Raw genomic sequence first — 21,309 nt, 5'->3', positions numbered from 1 at the left:
CTGTCTCCTAAGAAAGGCAGAGGGGTGCACATGACCAATCCACATTCTGCATGCAATCTGGGGGAGCCATAGACACCCCGCCCACTGGAAATAAATCTATGGACCTCAGGGTAAGAATTCCTGCTCTAGAACTCTTTTTTTTATATGATGGGAAGTCACCAGAGAGTTTTATTTATTCACTTACGTATTTAAGTTTATTTATTTATTTTTATTGAAGTATAGTGGATTTACATACTGGAGGGTTTTAAACATGTGAGTGGAAAGGTCTGGTATACATATATATATTTTTTAATTTAAACTAAAATTTTTTTTAAGTTGAGGTATAATTGGCATAACGTTAACTGAGTTTCAGGTGTACAAAGTAATGATTTGATATCTGTATATATTACAAAATGACCATCAGAATAACTCTATGGAACTTTTAACTTCACCCCTTTTCATTATTGAAATTGAAGTACTTTACTTCCATAGATTGGAGAATTTTTGAATTAGGAGTTTTATCAGCAAGCTAGTACTCCCCAGCCCCTTCACATCACTAATAGGGAGCCTGAGGTACAGAGACAGTGTGCTCACTAATCCTCTGTGAAAATGGAATGGCCTTTCTACCATGGTGTTTTCTGCCATTTCCCCTCTTGTCTTCAACTCCCAGGGAGGAGGAGGAAGTGCTCTGGGAAACTTCAGAGATATTTTTGTATAAGGTGGGTGTTCTGGGTGGAATTGTGTTCTCCCCTCAAAATTCATATGTTGGGGCTTCCCTGGTGGCGCAGTGGTTGAGAGTCTGCCTGCCGATGCAGGGGACACAGGTTCGTGCCCCGGTCTGGGAAGATCCCACATGCCGCGGAGCGGCTGGGCCCGTGAGCCATGGCCACTGAGCCTGCGCATCTGGAGCCTGTGCTCCGCAACGGGAGAGACCACAACAGTGAGATGCCCGCGTACCGCAAAAAAAAAAAAAAAAATTCATATGTTGAAGCCCTAACACCCAGTACCTCAGAACGTGACCTTATTTGGAAATAGGGTCGTGAGGATGTAACTGGTTAATATGAGGTCATACTGGCATGGGCTCCTAACCCAATATGACTGGTATCCTTATAAAAGGGGAAAATTTCGGACATAGACACACATACAGGGAGAACGCCACGTGAACATGAAGGCAGAGAATGGAGTGATGCCAAGGAACGCCGAGGATTGCCTGCAGAAGCCAGGGAGGGAAAAGGATCCTCCCTCACAGCTCTCAGAAGGAGAGGAACCAACCCTGCCGACAGCTTGACTTCGGGCCTCTGGCCTCCAGAACTGTGAGTCAATAAATTGCTGTTGTTTAAGCCCCTCAACCTGCGGTACTTTTTACTGCGTCCCTAGCACATGAATATAGAGGGGGAAGTGTGTACCTCTTTCGTTTGGGCACAGTGCTCTAAGTACGTGCGCGAACTACTGAGGCTTATGGTCAATGGCATGAGCATTTCTTTGATGAAGGTGAGGCTGGAGGGAAGGGACACAAAGTATGCTGAGGTCCAGTCATAGAGGCCAGCTGCCCATGGTCAAAGGAGGCAGGTTTGCTTGGTTAGGATCCAGCAGACTTCAGAGCTGGGAAATGATGAGAAATTAGGTCAGAGAGTGGAGCAGGGTGCTCAAATATCTCAGAGTAAAGGAGCTGGGGTTTAGATGGATTTGGTGATGGAAAGAGGGGCCTTGTGGGGGGGGCTTGAATGCCGCAAATAATATTTTCAACCCTCAACGTCATGAAAGCTAACTTAAATAAATACACTGTCTAAATAAGAATACAGTGTGTCCATGTGAACATACAGTTTTTAGGGAAGGCTTGCCTAGACCAATTTGTTGCCCTAAGCCCTTTGTATTAGTTTGCTAGGGCTGCCATCACAAAGTAACACAGACTGGGTGACTTAAACAACAGAAATTTCTTTTCTCATAGTTCTGGAAAGTCCAAGATCAAGATATCAGCAGGATTGGTTTCTCATGAGGCTTCTCTCCTTGGCTTGCAGACAGCTGCCTTCTTGCTGTATCCTCACATGGCCTTTCCTCTGTGCGTGCACATCCCTGGCGTCTCTTCTTTTTCTTATAAGGACACCAGTCATATCGGATTCAAGCCCATCCTAAGGGCTTCATTTAACCTTAATTACCTCTTTAAAGGCCCTATCTTCACATACAGTTACACGGGGGGTCAGAGCTCCAATATATGAATTTTGGTGTAACTCAATTCCTTCCATGATACCCCTCCAGTGAAAAAGTTTGTAATGAAGAGAAAGAGCTGCAGAATGGCAAGGCGCATGACTGATTTAATGTTACTTTGGAAAAGGGAGCAAGAGATGCTAGCAGGGAGAAGAAAAGCTTGAACTGGGGGCGAGGAGGTCAGTCAAAAAGGGAAAACATCATATAGGTTAGGTGTTATAGAGATAACTTACATGATGGGAGAGATACTGCAAGTGAGAAGAAGGGGAAAACTGGATTATAAGTACTATGGGAGTTGCAAATTGGGCCTGCCTTGGCACTCTCTCAGAGACTCCAGTGAAGTTTAGTTACTTTTGGAGGCTGAGCTGTGCTGCTTTGAATGCCATTCAGTATGGAGACTGGATTATGTGAGGCGCTGACTTTTATGTGGGTTACAAAAGAAGCAAAGTGCACAAATTTGGAAAGAGAGTGTGAGGTCAGGATTTTGCCCATGATTTGCACATTTTTATGACTCGGGTATCTGAGTAACAGACACCACCACAACTGGATGCTTTCAACAGGACAAAATGCAAAGCAAAAAAAAAAAAACAAAAAAAAAACAGTGAGAAGATTAAGCATTAAATATAGACAGAGGATTTCCCAGATGGTGTCTGTTTGGCACCATTGCTCCCTCAAATTGTTTAACTATGACTAAGTCTTTTCCCCAATTTGACATTTTGAAAGAAACCTTTTGGAACCATATTTAATCTGAAATAGAGGCAAAGAAGCCTTTTGGGGGCTGAGTAAATATAGGCCTGGTTGCAGTTATTTCAGGGGTAGTCACTTTATGGTAATAAAACCTGATGCTTTTTGAGTTCTAGCTAATCTAAGGAAGGTACAATTACGAGGAAACCAAGACTTAAAGAGGGGAAGTTACTTGTTCAGGGTTACCCTGCTGGTGAGCAGCGGAGCTCAAAGCAAGCTGAGGGCATGTGTGTATAATCTGAGCACACTGCTGCAGGGTTGGGCCTGCACACAGACTTCCTTCCTTGTACGTTCTGTCTATAGAAATTTGTTACAGCTTAATGAATGAATGAAATCAATGCATATTATCTGAAACTTATATTTTTAGAAAACTGTAAGGTCCTTTAATTAATTGTGTGAGTGTGGGGGTGGGGGGGGAGAGAGGGAGAAGGAAAGGAGGAGGATGAAGGGGAGAGAGGCTTCAACTTACAAAACACATTTAACCAGTGCTCCAGGAGTACAGTAGTATCCTAGAGCCCAAACACTGTCATAAGACAGCAGTGTTTCTGTAAAAAATGTGTTGAAGATTCTGACTTGGAATGCCAGCGATCCATCTCCCTATGGACCCTCCTCTTCTCCCCCACCCACCTGCAGGGTAGCAGAAGTGGCTGCTTCCCTAACACCAGGTGCAGATGGAAGGTGCCGGGCCTGGGAGTACACGTGTACAATATGGTAAGTGGTCAGGGATGGGTTGATAGGTGGGCTGGGAGCAGGCCTGAGGCCCCGGGGGACAGCAGGGAGTTGTGACAGAATACTTTATGGGGACTGGGATGCTCCCCCAATCCCCTCCTGGTTCTTTAGCTGGACCCAGTGATGGCCCACCTGCTTCCCTTCCTGCTACTACCAACAGATGCTTCCAAAAACTTCCTTTCTTCCCTGGTCTGTTCTGGAGCAGCGCATGGCCTCCATATTTCTACTTTATATTGCTGTCCCTGAAGCAAGCACTTCACATTGTAGAAATTTAGTCTACTTTAGAAGAATCGTCAGACTTTGGCTGTCCTTGCATTTTATCTTAAGAGCTATAAGGATTCCTTTTGGTGACAAGCCGGATAAAGCCTGAGGCCACTGGGTAGGCAGATGGTTGAGAAACGGGAACATCGCTGTGACCAGTACATCCCACAAGGAAGAGGATTTGAGTGGCACAGAAGGGTCACTAGCCCCCAAATATCTGCACTAGATTCCATTTTTTTAGGGAAGGTGCATGTTAGAAAGGCTTTTCCATTTGCAGATTCCTCTGAGAGCAGGGATAATTTAGACATTCTCTTAGCCAGAGTTGCCTAGTGATAATGGAGCTTTTTGGATTAATGGGAAAGCTAGCTATTTGTGCTGATATCTTCTAAATTATAAAATGCCTTTCCATTCCTCCTTTCCTCCTATAGTGTTCCACTTTCTCTATTGAGTAAGAGATGAATTTTTAGTGAAAAAATAAGAATTGAGACTTGTCACAGGTTGGGTTCCCTTGGAAGCAGACTCTGAGATAGACACAGGAGGCTTATTAGGAAGTGTTCTTGGTGTCCACTCCCGTGAAAGGGAGGGGCAGGAAGCAGAGCTGGGCAGAGGGAAAAGTCTATGTGTCATACAGGCCCAACCACAGCCTCGGGAAGTTCTGGAGCTTTGTTCTGTGTTGGGCCAAGTTGGCCAGCCCTATATAACCTTGCACCCATCAGTCATTGGATGCTGGCCACCTGGACCAGGTGGCTTTCCGCAGCTGAGGCACCTCCTTAAATGGCCAATACCTCAAGGCTGCCTGCCAACAGCACTCCCAGCTGCTGGGGCAACAAGCCCTTCACTGAAGGGAGCTCAGCATGGTGCACCAACGTGTCTATTGTGATACTCAAACTAGAAATGGATGATAACTAAGAATTTATAGTGTAAAATCAAAAAGCACGCCTGCTTAAAGTGCTATTCTCATCTGCACTGATTCATTCAGCAGAAGGAGCAACAGAGTGCAATCCATGGGCCGACGGGTTCCTGTACCTATGGCTGAGCACAGAAGCTGGGCTGAGACCAAGGCCTTTCCATTCTACCATGGTCATTCTATCCATCTACCGTGGCAACCTCCAGCAGACATGCCATGGCAATCAAGAAAAAGGAAAGCCTGCCTCTCTTCAACACTTATTTTTAAGAAAAGAAGCAGATTCAATTATTTATTTATCCTGACTATAAAAGCAATTTACGTTTACTGTAAAAAAAAATATGCGTAGTACAAAAAGAGTAGAACGGCAGGGGAAAATCACCTACGAGTCCACTGACCAGAGTAATCATTGTTAACAGTTTAGCATATATTTCCCCTAATCTTCTCTGACATATATATATATATATATATATATATATATATATATATATATATAAATTTTTTCCCCCATAGTTGAACTCATGCTAGACTTAAAGAGGCATCAGTGTGTTGTGATTAAGAACATGAACTCTGAAGACAGAAAGATCTGATTTGAATTCTCTCCCTGTCACTTATTAGTGGTGAAACTTTCATTCATTCACAAAATAACTGTTATGTAGCACTGGAAATATGAGAGTAAAAAAAGAGAGATACAGCCTTTCCTTCATGAACTCACATGTTGATGGGAATTTAACCTTTCTTAAAGTCTCTACTCTCTCACCTGTAAAAGTGGAGCTAATAATACCTACCCCAGAGTTTCCATGAGAATTATCTTGTTAAGTGAGATAATTAATGTATATAAAAGGCCTGCACATAGTAATTGCTCAAAAATTGGCAGTTATTATCATCATGTAAGTTTTGCTCTTTTTCACTGAACATTATGTCATAGTTTCCCCATGTTATAAAAAAATCCCTTTGTTGAGGTCACCATGGGGTTCCAGCAACATCAATTAGAATACACACAGATGGGCTTCCCTCGTGGCGCAGTGGTTGAGGGTCCGCCTGCCGATGGAGGGGACAGGGGTTCGTGCCCCGGTCCGGGAGGATCCCACGTGCCGTGGAGCAGCTGGGCCCGTGAGCCATGGCCGCTGAGCCTGCGCGTCCGGAGCCTGTGCTCTGCGATGGGAGAGGCCACAACAGTGAGAGGCCCGCATAACGCAAAAAAAAAAAAAAAAAAGAATACATAGAGATGCTTAGGAGCACAGTGTTTAGAACTCCAGCAACCTGGCAGCACAGCCCTTCTGGGTTCAGGGGAATCTCATTTGCCCTTCCGCTTTCCAGTCCCACGCGTGGTAAGGCTTCCCGAACCAGTTATCTCTGGATAACCTCATTTCCCTCCCTTTCACTTCTTCGGTCCTTCCATCTCTTTTGTTAGTAATTCCTTCCAGTAAGTTCTTTCTGTTTGATATATCTAGAGTGGATTCTGTTTTCCTGCTTGGACCTAATGGAGAAAAACATTGTTTCATTTTGGCTTCCCACTTTTAAAAGTAATTCTAAGGGGTGTTCCGTGGCGGTCCAGTGGTTAGTACTCAGCGCTTTCACTGCTGTGGCCCAGGTTCAATCCCTGGTCAGAGAACTAAGATCCCGCAAGCCAAGCAAGCGTCATGCCCCCCCACCCAAAAGGAAAGTAATTCTAAGAAGTAGATGAACGTCATTTGGATAGTTGTGAAAAGAATTTGACTTGAAAAATGGGACAGATGAGGAAAAGTTGCAAAAGTGAACAGGCAAAAGGCTGAAGGTCATCAATAAACAAAGGATTTGGCACCTGAAAAGTTGTTCTAAGAATCTGACCATTTATTTACCCTTTCCACTGAGAAAAGAACAAGAGGAATTTCCTCCAAGCCAGGGAATCAGATTCTTTTTAAGGAAAAACTTCCTTATCATAAAGGCAAGGCCAACTTTATGTGACCTTTTGTGTCTGGTTTCTTTCACTGAGCATTATGCCTTCAAGGTTCATCCAACGTTGTAGCATGTAACAGTACTTCATTCCTTTTTATTGCCAAATACTATTCCAGTCTATGGATGTATCACGTTTTGTTTATCCGTTCATCATTTAATGGACATTTCGGTTGTTCCCACTTTTTGACTATTGTGAACAATGCTGGTAGTCTCACTAAATCTTGGAATTTTATAATGAGAGGCTTTGCGTCTATGTTATTGGTTGATTGATTGATTACTTCACTGTTAAAATGTAAACTGCCAGGAAAGATTACACATAACACATTAACAGCTATTTATAGGCTGGTTTCAATGAATTTATCAGGTGTTATTTTAGAGCTACTTTTGAAAGGGAGAAGGTAGGAGAGCACTGGGTGTACTGAATTTGAGACAATATGAAGGCTGGAAAAAGGAGCAGAAAGCGAGATTGGGGTCCCTAAAATGAACACTATTCCTTGAACTTGCCTCGTGTTAATATATTCATTATAAAGCTTCCCAAGGAGGCAGAGATATTGCAACCATTTAATTGGTATGTTTAGATACTCTTTTCTTTAAAAAAAAAATTGTTTTTTGGCCGTGCCATGCCTGTGGGATCTTAGTTCCCTGACCAGGGATCAAACCTGGGCCCTCGGCAGTGAAAGCGTGGAGTCCTAGCCACTGGACCATCAGGGAATTCTCTAGTTAGATAATCTTTTGCTTGGAAGCCAGTGAATAGACAATAAAATGCATTGAAGTCGCCTATCCACAAAGTCTTGAAGTTATATCTTTTACACTAGTGAAATTGATTAGTGAGAAAATAAATTTAGGTTTTGGTATTTTTCTTAAATTATTTATTTATTTATTTTTAGCTGTGTTGGGTCTTTGTTGCCGCATGTGGGCTTTCTCTAGTTGCGGCAAGTGGGGGCTACTTTTCCATGTGGTGCGCGGGCTTCTCCTTGCGGTGGCTTCTCTTGTTGTGAAGCACTGGCTCTAGGTGCCAGGCTTCAGTAGTTGTGGCATGCGGCCTCAGTAGTTGTGGCGCACGGGCTTAGTTGCTCCGTGGCATGTGGGATCTTCCCGGACCAGGGATCAAACCTGTGTCCCCTGCATTGGCAGGCAGATTCTTAAACACCAAGCCACCAGGGAAGTCCCTAGGTTTTGTTTTTATTTGGTTAGTCTATGCAACGTTTCCAGGAGTTGATTGCCTTATTTATGAATCAATAAAGTAAGAGATTTTTTTCTTTCTTTTCTCATGATTATTTTTTGATTATGTCCATGTTTATTAGTTTGGAAGAGAACAATAAGGAAAATATAGCTTATGATGATTGGTTGCTCCATTTGTATATCCCCACTGTGATAAGTATAGCGTTTTCTATGTTATAGGCTCTCATTAATCTTTGTTGGATGGATGAACTCAAGTCAACCGGGCCATCTTCTGGCAATTTTCATGAAAAAAAAGATTTCATATGTGAGAAACCAACAAAATTGGTTTAAGTGAAAGAGTTGGATGTCAGTTGGTTGCAAAATCTCTATCTCTTGCTAGTACAGTAATATAGTTGTTCTCTTGTTTTTGAAGTCAGTGTGTGTACGTGCACGTGGCTTTTGTCTTGAGCACTGGATCAGCCATCTACTGCTGCATAACAAACTACCCCCAAATGCAGTGGATTCCAATTATTTGCTTTGATCCTGAATCTCAAATTGAGCAGGGCTTAGGGCGGACTGGTGGTCTCTATTCCAGGTAGCATCAGCTGGGATGGCTCTCCTAGGACTGGAGGATACACTCCCAAAAGTGACTCACTCACATACATGTTTAAGTTGGGACTGGCTGTTAGTTCTTCTCCAGAGTGACCTCTCTATAGGGTGGCTTGGGCTTCCTCACAACAGAATGGCTGAGTAAAAACAATGAGCGCCCCAAAAAAACAAGTAGAAGCTATATTGCCTTTTATAACCTAGCATTGGAAATCACACAATGCCCCTTTCACCATAGTCAAAAGGCAGCCTAAATTCAAGGGGAGGGGACATAGACCCCCACCTCTTGATGGGAACAGTGTCAAAATCACATTGTAAGAAGGACATGTGGAATGAAAGATATTGTTGTGGCCATCTTTGGAAAATACAGTTTGCCATAGGGATTATTTTTGATCCTTCCCTATACCTCAATTTTGCAAGTTTAAAAATTTTTTCTATTTGTCTTTATCATCATTTTTCCAACTGTCCCCTTTAAACTTGGTAGCAATAATATCTCAGAAGCTAACATTCTTTTTTTTTTTTTTTTTTTTTTTTGCGTTACGTGGGCGTCTCACTGCTGTGGCCTCTGCCGTTGCGGAGCACAGGCTCCGGATGCGCAGGCTCAGCGGCCATGGCTCACGGGCCCAGCCGCTCCGCGGCATGTGGGATCCTCCCGGACCGGGGCACGAACCCACGTTCCCTGCATCGGCAGGCGGACTCTCAACCACTGCGCCACCAGGGAAGCACAGAAGCTAACATTCCTGAAAATAATTTATGTGTGGAAGATTATCCTTTCAGTACACTGAAGGTACCCACTAAGCATCTTTCCCGGATAGGTGTGTGTTCCACTAGGTATATTCCTCTCTATAACTCTTATCTCTATCTGGTTTGGAGAAGAGAATAACACACAGGTAGGCACAGCCTTAAATACAAGAAATAAAATAAATGAGGAAAAATATATATATTGCCTGGGGCAGCTTTAAGTCAATTTTTGGAAGGTTCTGTGGTGTAGGTGGTGGGTGGATTCAGTGGAAAATCTTACAGACATGTGGAATAATAAGTGGTTCTATTTTGGGATTATCATGGCAATGCAAGTTAATGATATATGTCATGCGTGCGCGTGCACGCATGCGTGCGCGCGCACGCGTGCGCGCGTGTGTGTGTGTGTATACCTGGTCTTAAGTTAAGTTGGAATACTGAGGCTAACAGTGATTTGGTCATGACTCTGTATAAAATCCTGAACTTGAAATCATAAAGCAAAATATATATTTCCACCAAAGTAACATTTTCCCCTAACATTTCAATCAGTTTTCAAAATACTAAAAGTTGAAAGAATTGCACAGTGAATATCCACATACCCACCACCCAGATTCTACAATTAACATTTTACTGTATTTGTTTATATCCACATGTACTACATATCTATCCATTCATCCATCCCTACATCCATCCATCAATCCGTCTTGGTTTTTTTATACATTTCAAAGTAACTTACAGTTGTCAGTAGACAAAGTAGTATATTTTGAGTTCTGTTTAAAAGTGTGGACAGTTTTCCTCTTATTTCAATCTATCTTGTAAAAATTATATTTGACAAATATATGACAAAAGATCAGGTGGACTTGATCTTTTTTCATCGTATTGAAAATGAAATCTACGAGAATTTAGTGAAGAAATTGCTGGAGAAACAAACTCTGGAAAGATTGTGCTCTGTGATGCATATTATTTAATGTGATTCAGATCATATCTTTGCCTTTGCTTGAGAATGTAATAAAAACTTATACATGTGGAACCGAGTAGTTGTGTCCCTTGATAGTAAAAAGGCTGACTAATAAATAAAATAAGCATTGTACCTTTTCATTTCGTTAAGTGTATTGGAAGCCATGTTGAATTTTTATCCGTAAAGCTGGTCAAGAATTTCTTTTGGAGAAATGAAACCAAGACGCCAGGGAATTGTAGAGGTAGATCAGGTTCACTCCATAGCTCCCATACCTTTTTTTTATTCCAACCTGCCTCCTCCAAATGGTATAGCCTCAATTTACCTAGCTGTTTGTGTTCATCTTTTTCTTCTTCTCCTTCTTCTCCTCCTTCTCCTTTTCTTTGAAAATTAATTAATTAATTTATTTTTGGCTGTGTTTGGTCTTCGTTGCTGCACGTGGGCTTTCTCTAGTTGCGGCGAGCTGGCGCTGCTCTTCGTTGTGGTGCGTGGGCTTCTCATTGCGGTGGCTTCTCTTGTTGCGGAGCACAGGCTCTAGGTGTGCAAGCTCAGTAGTTGTGGCACGTGGGCTCAGTAGTTGTGGCTCACGGGCTCTAGAGCGCCGGCTCAGTAGTTGTGGCGCACGGGCTTAGTTGCTCCGCAGCATGTGGGATCTTCGCGGCACAGGGTTCGAACCCGTGTCCCCTGCATTGGCAGGCGGATTCTTAACCAGTGTGCCACCAGGGAAGGCCCGTCTTCTTCTTCTTCTTCCTTTTCCTCTTCTTCTTTTAAAAAATGCATATTCTTCAGGTAATTGTCTGAATCCTTAATTTTCCACTATTGTGTATCAACACAGCACAAAATGATGTGGGAACTATTGATCAGTTTATTAATTGATTGATTCATTTAGCAAACACTTACTGAGCATCAGGTCCTATGCTAGGCATTGGGAAAACAAAAACGAATAAGACATAATCTTTATTTTCAATGCAAAGCCATTAATATGGTACATTGATCAGTATAGGTGACAAAAACTGAGGCCTACTAGATTTTTTCCACTTTTCCATTGACAGTAACTATATAATGGTGCTAATCTCTGCTTTATTTTATGTTGTATAGATACGAAATAGGAGTGTACACACAAGACCAATGTTATGCTAATGACTCATTATATCAGAACAGTTTTAAAAGAGCAAGAATTGTTTTATGGATTCGAGAAGAAGCAAGATCAATATGTTTTCCACTGTGTGTGTTTTTATCTAACTAGTCCAGAATTCCAGGGTGCCTTATAAAAAGGTGTGTAAAGCTGCATTGAATCAGGTGTGATATTAAACCTAGAAAATGAATGGCACGGCCACTTTATTCCTTTTTAGTACTTAGACTCTACGAACTCATTTGTTTCCTTTACAAATTAAATGAGGTGTGTGTTTTTAATTTTTCCACTTTTAATTAAAATCTTGAGATAATAGTTATTATGTATTACATCTTAGTCTCTCTGCATATATTCAAGGGAAGGGCATCATTTGGGGTCATTTTAAACTTTCAAAGCCCTCTGAGGGTAGGATATTAGTAAGGTGCTTATCAAGTCACCTCACACTTGAGCGAATCAAGTAAGCAATGGACAACAGTGCTGCCCCACTCCTATGCCTTCATGCACATCACTATCATTCGATTCCTAAAAGAAGATAGTCACTTTCCTTTGATGCCTCTGGGAGGTGGAAAAAAGTCTTCCTTGCAGAGCTGTTGTGGCAGTAAATGAGACAGTGTAAGGAAAGTTCCTGGCACATAGCACCGTTACATAAATGGTTTCTATTGCTGAGACAGTATAGCTTAGTGGTTAAGGATTAGGCTTCTGGAGGCAATTGGCTGGGTCTGCATCCTGCTTCCACCGCCTACTGCCTGGGTAAACTTGGGCAGGTTACTAAAACCTTGTGTGTAAAATGGAGAGAGCATCCACTTGAAATAATTACCCACTGCTGTACAACAAATCACCCCCAAACTTAGGGGCTTACAACAATAAACATTCGTTATCTCATAGTTTCTGTGGGTTGGGAACTCAGGAGTGGCTTAGCTGAGTGGTTCTGGCTCAGGATCTCTCATGAGGTAGCAGTCAGGATGTCAGCCAGGGCTGCACTCACCTGAAAGCTTGACTGGGGCTAGAGGATCTGCTTCCAAGATGGTGCACTCACATGGCTGTTGGCAGTTCCTTGCTGGCTGGTGACGGGAGGGGTAAATGTTTTGGGGATATCTTAAAACCACTACATGACTTCAGAGGGGTATAGAAAGGATTAAATGAGATAAGCCATGCAAAATGTTCAGCACAATGCCTGGCACACAGTAAGCACTCAATAAATGTTGATTAATATTATTTCTAAAGAAAGATCAATAGACTGCTGTTTAGCTAGGGAAATATGGTTTCATCTGGATTAAGACATTAATACATAAGAAATTAATTTATTGATATTTTAAAATTATGTAGGAGTACGAATGTTCAGTAGAAACAGGTATCTGAGACAACAAGTATTTCTAATGTACTTCACTGGCTTGACGTCTCTTTCACAATTTATTGTGCACTGTGTTGGGGAGGAAGGGGAACTGGATGTGGAGGACTGCCCTAAAATCATCAGGTCAGGGGTTTCAGGACTGTGAAGTTATTTAGGCCAGGTGGAAAGATGCTAGAATTACTCTCCATTTTGTGCCCCAATTCTCACTGTTATTTTCCTGCTGCTAGCTATAAAATTAGCTGTCTCACTTCTTTCAAAGCCAAAGACAGCACATCTCCATTATCTCATTAGATATTCTTCTTGAAATAAAAAGCTCTTCTACATCAGTAACAGCATCTATTAGCACAGCCACACTCCAGTTCCCTGGGTACCGCTGATCTCAGATGACCTGCGCATACTAGACTAAGGTAGACCAGGGAATCCACAACCACCCTAAGGGATTGAAAAAGGGGCAGGGAAAGGGGGAGGGTTGGAGGAGGCTTCTAGATGTAACTGTTAACTGAGAGGAGCCTCAAAATAGCCAAGTTTCAGGCTTCTTCCTAGAAGATTTAAATTTCTCCAAGAAAATCCCTCATCAATTGTGGAGTCCATAATATTCACTGCTATTTATGCTGCTAGCCTGTGGCTGGAGAACATTTCCTAAGATGGCTACAATTCTGTAAAATACATGTTCTGTAAAATAGGCATAATAATATTCTTAGCTGAGGGACATACTCTTGTTGCCCCAGCAGTGTCTCCTTGGCACTCACCTCCACCTGCCCAGGGCCACTTATTGTGATCACCTGGGACTCTCTGGGAGCACACTTGGTCTGCATGTTGGGAGAATTGAAAATGCTGGAGGGTTAATGCCCGGAAGAGCTTTCAGTATGGTGGAGAAACACCCCAGCTTCTCATCTCTGGGAGAGGAGAAGTTTCTCCATCATCTCCCAGAGCTCCCCAGCAAATCCTCTGAGCACCAGTCGCCTACAGAAGTAACTGGCTTGATAACACACCTATTATTGGCTTCCTTCTCTTCCTTGTCTCACTTGCCCACGCATCTTCTGGTGTTTCTTGGGATTAACTCTCAAAACTATGAACACTTAAATCCTTGTGTCAGCGTCTGCTTTTGGGGAAACCCAAATTAAGACATCCCTCATAGGGTTGATGTGAGGGTTGAAAGAGACGATGTATGCACAATGCCTGGCGTATAATAACAGCGGCTAGTATTTATTTATTTAAAAGATTTATTTATTTACTTTATTTAGTTTTGGCTGTATCAGGTCTTAGTTGCTGCACGTGGCATCTTCGTTGAGGTACGCGAGATCTTTTGTAGCGAAGCACAGGCTTCTCTCTAGTTGTGGCGTGCGGGTTTTCTCTTCTCTAGCTGTGGCGCTTGGGTTCCACAGCACATGGGCTCTGTAGTTGGTGGCACGCAGGCTCTCTAGTTGAGGCTCACGAGCTCAGTAGCTGTGGCGCAGGGGCTTACTTGCCCCGTGGCATGTGGGATCTTAATTCCCTGACCAGGGATCGAACCTGCGTCCCCTGCATTGTAAGGTAGATTCTTTACCACTGGACCACCAGGGAAGTCCCAGTTGATCAGTTTCTTTGTGTCAGCACTGCTTTAAACACTTTACATGTATAAATTCATCTAACCCTATGTTAATCTTCATAAACAACCCGTTATTATTACTCTCCTACAGATGAGACTGACACACAGAGAGGGTAACCCGCCCAAGAGCACACACTGTTCAAACCACTGAAACCATTATTCAGACTCAGGCAGTAAACATGGCAACATTCTTTCAGGATGCTGGAGTGGTTCTTTGAGTTATTGGAGCTCTAGCTTTTGAGTTGACTCTGGGAAATTTTGGCTTGTTTTCTGTGTAGTATTGACACATGCATAACAGTATTTTGAGAGAGATTTTTTTTTCTTGTTGCCTCTACCTAGGAGGGCTTCTATAGGGGAAGTGACAGCTAGAGGTTGGAAGGGGTATTTATACCTGTCATTCAGACGCCCTCTAAACAGAGGTCAGCTACAGCCAAGATGGGGGATGGGAAGAGAGTGAGGAAAGCCGGCGACGATGTTCATGGGTTGCTAAGAGAAAAACTGATGGTTCCTTCTCCCCTCTACCTCCTACAAACCCCAGTTTTGGTTGTGGGGAGTTAGGGTTGGTGAGGGAACTGACCACACCCTCCAAGGAACTGAAGTAGACATAAAAATGGGCTGACCACACCCCCTGGCCACTTCAGTGTCTTGAGCCACAGGCCTGGCAGGTGATGATGGTGATGGAGAAAGGGGGAGGGGGACAGGATTTAAATCAAACACAACATTCAGGTTTAGACTAGATTGATTTTTTTAACAAATAAATTTATTTATTTATTTTTGGCTGTGTTGGGTCATCATTGCTGCGTGCGGGCTTTCTCTAGTTGCGGCGAGCGGGGGCTTCTCTTCAGTGTGGTGCACAGACTTCTCATTGGGTGACTTCTTTTGTTGCGGAACACGGGCTCTAGGTGCGCGGGTCCCAAACCAGGGCTCGAACCCATGTCGTCTGCATTGGCAGGCAGATTCTTAACCACTGCGCCACCAGGGAAGCCCAACTAGATTGATTTTTAATAGCTGACAAAGACCTAAGAGTCAGAAAAACTGTCCAAGATGTGAAGGGACACAAAAGACAAATTTGCTGTAAAAACATGGTTCAGAGTAATGACTGAAGAAAAAGAAACTGCTTCTAGTTTATACCCTGCAGAATTGAGCCTGCTCAACAATAGGTAATCTTTATAAAGTCCTTACTATGGGCCAGGTACTCTGTGAAGCATTTCACAAATAGTCATTCACATAGATCTGTGAGGTGAGTACTATTATCACTGTCATCATCCCCATTTTACAGGGGAGGAAACTGAGGCACGGAGAACTTGAGCAATTTGCCCAAGGGCATCACTAGAGCTGGCATTTGATCACAGGCAATCTGGCTCCTAAGTCTATGGTTTTAGCCATTAAAGTTACACTGCCTTGCCAACCATTCACTTTCATATGGCATTCTATTCTGGTGTGGTTTTTCCCTCTTGGGTCTTTTGAGGCTGACATTTCTCTTCTTTCTACCCTGTTTGTGGTTAAACTTAGTGCATGGAGGACAGGAATAGAGGTTTTAATAGTTTAAAATGAGCTACTGGACTTGCATTACTAAAATGACATTTTCCCAAATGGTATGAACTTTAAACAAAAGCATGTAAGGTCTGACATTCTGATTTAAGCTCTGAGCAGGGCCAGCGAACAACTAATGCTGACCTCTTCCTACACACACTACAAATTTACACATTGATTTGATTCTTAAGTTTTTCTCCTAGATCTTGATTGCATTATGAGATCTAGGCCCAGATGGCATTTCATAAATGCTTTTTGACAATGATTAGAAGGCTTATTTAGTCTTCTAGACTTGTTCCGCATATACCCAGGATAAAAATGTCTTGCATCTTGATGACCACTTGTTTATTTATTATTGAGACCCATAATAAGTAGCACACATGGTCTCTGCAGCAGGAAGCTTCTGAGGCATCTAATAGGAACTCAAACCCAAATTGTCTTAAATGCAAGGAAAAGGCAGAATTTGTTTCATTAAACAAGTCAGTGGTGTCATCAAGAACCCGTTTTTTTCTTTCTTTCTATTTTTCAACTCTGCCTTACTTAATGTATAGGCTTTGACCTAAGGCTGGTTTTTCCTCCTAGCTAGAAAATGGCTGCCAGTGGCACCTGGGATACTTGCTTCCTTGTTCATCCAGCAGGATAGACAGGGAAAACCTCTCTCTCAAACCATAGGTTGTTAAGTTCTTTCCTTTAGTCTAATTGGGCCACACATTGATTGACTAAGAGTAATAAGCACCCACCGCCCTGGAAATGTGGATACTAGAACACAGTTGTGGTTCTATTAGAAGGAAGAAGGAGCATATAGATGTTGGGGAGGCTCTGAAGCTGTTTCTTCATCTGGAAAAAGGTGACCTATCAGAGAATCTTGCAGAGAATCACGATGCTCAGAGATAATGTATGTAGGGTTGCCAGATTTAGCAAATAAAAACAGAGAATGCCCAGTTAAATTTGAATTTCAGATAAACAGCAAATAATTTTTAGTATGAGTATGTACACCTCTTTCTACAAACGTTACAGATTTACACATTGATTTGTTTTTTAAGCTTTTCTCCCAGATTATGAGGTCTGGGCCCAGAGGGGCATTTCAAAAAATTTTTTTTTCTTTTGACAGTGATTAGAAACCTTATTTAGCCCTCTACCCTGTATCCAGGATAAAAATACATACTTATACTAAAAAATTATTCATTGTTTATCTGAAATTCAAATTTAACAGGCCTTCTGTATTTTATCTGGCAACTCTAAATGTATGCAAAGTTCTTGGCACATAGCAGGCATTCATTCAGTGGTAAGTATTAGTGTTGTTTCTATATAAGAAAAGAGCTCAGTTAAATGGCAGCGTGGTGCTTTTTAACTCTTACCAACATAGAAAATATATGCTTTTGATCAAAATTGCAATTAACTGAACTGGATGTGACTCTAAGCATCCCTTCACCACTACTCAAAATGAGATCAAAGCAAAGGTCCCTAAGTGGAGGGTCATATTTGCATACATGGGATGGCACATTATAAAGCATCTAATATTACCACTTAAAACTAAATTGAACTTGCATCACCGGATAGTTAGTTATTGGTCTTTCCTTATCTTGTTCTAAGTCTATACAGATAAACCATTCTTCATTTGATTCGAAGGTAATGCTGCTACAATTCCTGGGACAAAGGCACTAACATACAAGATTGAAAATGGAGTGATCGCTTCAGGAATTCTAGCTCCATGCGGGTGAAGCTTGAGGTCACAGCAACTGTTACTTTGCATCTGGAGGAGGCAGGAGACTCTGCAAAGCTCTCTGCTGTTGCCTCTGACTCCATTTTCCTTCACTGCTAATTCATTGTTCTTACCTGTAAAATTTTCTAATATGCTTCCTGAGAAGCCAAAGAGAGAGCAGGCACCTTCATTTTGTCATCAAATATTCACCATATTATGAAAAGGAAAACCCTACTGACTTGGCACTGAATGGCCAAACCCAGCATATTGTTACATATTGTTACCAGATTCACAACAGGAATAGATTAAGTGGATTTTATCCAAGATATCTAATTCCCATTACAGTACAGTACTGCGTATTTCTAATTTGGTGGCTGCTGTGATCTCATACACTGCTTATTTTCTGTGCTTTTCCTATAAACCAGGAAAAAAAGCCATTTTTCCTGTTTGTTTTTTTAAGTGGAAATTATTATGCACATTACATAGATTAGTCTGCAATGTCTTTAAAAGTATTATTTTTCCTAGTTTTCAAAAAGTGGCATTGGAAATGTATCTCTTTCCATTCCATCACCTCTTCATCCTCGTTGGAAACTTGATCCATAGTAGGTATTAAGATCTTTACATTTCTACTGGTTGGGCGATGACTTCATTTCTTTCATGCCAGCTGGGGAATCTTGTGTGGCTGAGCATTGGACCGAAGCAGGGCTGTGGGTTGCTGCTGCTGCTTAACAGCCGTTTGCATGTATCCAGCTGCTGTGTAAGGAATCCTCAGGCTACTAGTTCTTTGCACCTAAATCACCCAAGGGATCGCAGGCTGATGGACGAGTGTATGTGTGAATGTGTGTATATGTGCGTGCGTGTGTGTGCGCACGGGCAGCTGCAACAGATGGGCATCAGCAGCAATGGATTTCGATATCATTTTTACCAACAACAGAGATAAAGAGTCCTCCATCCTTTATTTCCAAGCAGTGCCTCGGCTTCCGCCCCAAATGTGCTCTACCCCTCTTCTCCGATCCCCCACCCCCGCCCGCACGTGTCCCTAGGGAGGAAGAGGCCAGGATAGCTGCGCTGCAGGCAGGATTCCCCCTTTTTTCCCGCTGTGACAGGCGGATTCCCGGGCCTCCTCGGCCCACCACCCCCGCAGCCGCCCCTTTCCCAGTCACGATCTTCCCCCCCTATCCCCCCTCCCTTCGAAAGCTCAAGGCTCGGGCCCCGCCCCTCCCAGCCGCCCAGCCCAGGTTGCTAGGGCCTGGCGGGGCAACCAAACCTGGCGCGCGAGGAGGCACGGCGCGCGCGTACGCGCGCAGACAAGCTTATACAGGGAACCAGCTGTCTTCTGCTTCGGGGACCAGTGCACGAGCGGCGCGGGCGGGACGCGCGAGCCCGAGCCCGAGGACGAGCGCTCTCTCCTTACTGGTTCCTATCAGAAGTGGGCGGGGATAAGGCGGGAGCTGGCGGAGTCTGAGGAGCTTCTCCATTGGTCCAAACGGGAGGGTTGGGGCGGGGCAGTTAGCAGCTTAGGCTGCGCGTTCGCCTGAGAGAGAGGGCGGGGTCGAAGGTTTCGATTAGTTGTCGCCGCCGCTGGGGAAGGTAAAGCGGCGACGGCGGCCTCGGGAGCTGTGGAACCCTGCCTGGAGGTGGGGATCTCGGCGGGGTGAGTAGACGCGCCGCCACCCGCCCGCCAAACCTACTTGTCCTCATTCGGCCCCGCGCCCACCCAGCTTCTCCTGAGAGAGGGGACCCACCCGGTCCCCCCGGGCAGACGTGAGACGGGGAGGTGGCGCGGGTCCCCCCAGAATGGGGCGACGCGGCGAGGGCACCCCAGTCTGGAGTGGCTTCTCCTCAGCGCCCCATTGCGCCGCTGGAGGGGCTTCCCCGGCGAGGAGCTGGGGATGTATTTTGGGGTGTAGAGAGACGGGAGGGTGTGAGGAGGGGCGGCGGGTCGAGGCCGCCCCGTGGGGCTCCCCTCAGCGGCGGGTCTGCTGCATCCCCGCCCCGCCGCCCCCGCGGCCCGAGCTCCCCAGGGCTTGCGGCGAGGGAAGCCCCTTCCCGCCGGCGCTGAGGAGGAGCCTGCGCGCTGGAGCCCCCCGCCCGAGTTCCGTGGGAGTCCGGGACCCGCCGGGGACTGCGAGCTGCGGCCCCTGCCCTGCTGACCTTGGTCGCCTGCGAGGGTGGGCGAGCGACCCTCCGCCTGCCCCGCGGTTCCTCCAGCTTCCCCCGAACAAGTTTCAGGCGTCGTTATGAAGTTCAAGACTAACATAGTGGGGAGAAGCAGAAATTGGCCCCTTCCCAGACCTTCGTACCCTTTGGACCCTGATAGAAATTAAATCCTGGGGTTTGGAACCATTTCCCAGAACGAACAGGTTCTGCTCGCAATGACACGTTCAGTGCCCACGTTGGGGGAAAAAATAACCTGAACATATTTCAGTGTAAAGGCAGATCTTCCCTGAGGGTTTTGTTTTTCGCTTCACTTGAGTGTTAAAGCACAGATGCCTGAAAAAGAAAAGCCTGACCTTAGTATCTCCACAGTGAGATTAGACGGATGCTGTGATATTTAAGTAGTTGCAGATCAGTGTTCTGTTAACACAATCTATTTTAATTGACTGAAATTTAAGCTGATTTTAGAAAGTATTGCAGACACGGAATGATTTCTTTCCGTGCATCTGAATTAGGTATGTTTGGATGTAATGGTTTATGTAGTTAATGTAAAGGATTACACAAATTAATTTGTCCGGGAGCATTTGACCGAAACAGGAGACATAAATATGTATAGAATAGAATTATCGCTTTAGGTAACATCTGCTGGAACATTTCCAGGTTGTTCCTTTCTTGCTGTAGGGTTACAAAAGAAGGCATCTTTACCGAGCCTATTCGGAATTATTTGTGAATGACATTTAGATGTAAATTTGTTTTAAATTTCTTTAAGTGTTTTAAAATATTTTATTCATAAAATGTGAAGAGTTGAAGGGGGGGTAGTATAATCTTATATTTAACAACCCAGTTACGGTCATTAATAATACATTTTTTAAAAAGGTGTGCCTCTACACTATTTTAGGTTTGAGCATTTTTGGCGTTGCCACTGGAACGGGAGTAAGGAAGCCTGCAGCAGTATTACCAGTTTGACACCACCAGTGGGTGTTTCTGTTGACAAATGCAGAGAAGAGAACATTTGGGAAGGAAATCTTTTTTCTAAGGGTGGGGGGTGGGCGAGTGGGGGACGGAGCCAGAAGAGAGAAGCTGTAGAAGAACTAAAGCTGCCAGCGCAGTGTATGCTGAGCATTTCACAAGTACAAGGAAACCTAATTAGGATAAAAAAATTCAGTTTGGCTGTATTAAATAATAGAGCTCCAAAAGAGGCATGCTAAATAAAGTTAGTAATTACAAGAGTGTTAAATAATCTACTATTTCAGAGGAGTTGGAGGGTCTTCAATTGTCAAATCCCTTTGAATTGTCTTGCCTTTTAACCTAATCAATGCAAGCATTCATTTGAAATACATGTATATATAGAAAACAGTTTAGTATTCTAATTTTGCTTATTTAGTAAGTTTTCTGAGCCTAATATTTTTTAAAACAAAATTTGGTATATCAAAAAAATAATTAGAGGGACTTCCCTGGCAGTCCAGTGGGTAAGACTCTGCGCTCCCAATGCAGGGGGCCTGGGTTCGATCCCTGGTCAGGGAACTAGATCCCACATGCTGCAACGTAAGATCCCCCGAGCCACAACTAAGACCCAGCGCAGCCAAATAAATAAATATTGTTAAAAAATTAGAAATAAGCATTCTT

The 21,309-nt window shown here is 43.7% G+C and overlaps 1 protein-coding gene across 2 annotated transcripts in view; it reads left to right on the top strand.

Annotated features, from left to right (window-relative positions):
• Positions 1 to 19,099: 19,099 nt before the first annotated feature.
• The window catches only part of CDKL5 (cyclin dependent kinase like 5), a 182,882-nt gene continuing 180,672 nt past the window's right edge, over positions 19,100 to 21,309 (top strand). The window contains exon 1 of one of the 2 annotated variants that reach the window (XM_060001857.1): positions 19,100 to 19,180. The gene's annotated coding sequence lies outside the window, so the exon portion shown is untranslated. The remainder of the gene's footprint in view (positions 19,181 to 21,309) is intronic. The other variant, XM_060001856.1, reaches the window with a different exon arrangement.

This window comes from Delphinus delphis, chromosome X, assembly GCF_949987515.2.
Source record: "Delphinus delphis chromosome X, mDelDel1.2, whole genome shotgun sequence".
Lineage (NCBI taxonomy): Eukaryota > Metazoa > Chordata > Mammalia > Artiodactyla > Delphinidae > Delphinus > Delphinus delphis.
The sequence above is the reverse complement of the archived record's forward strand: the minus strand, read 5'-3'. Positions and strand labels throughout refer to the sequence as shown.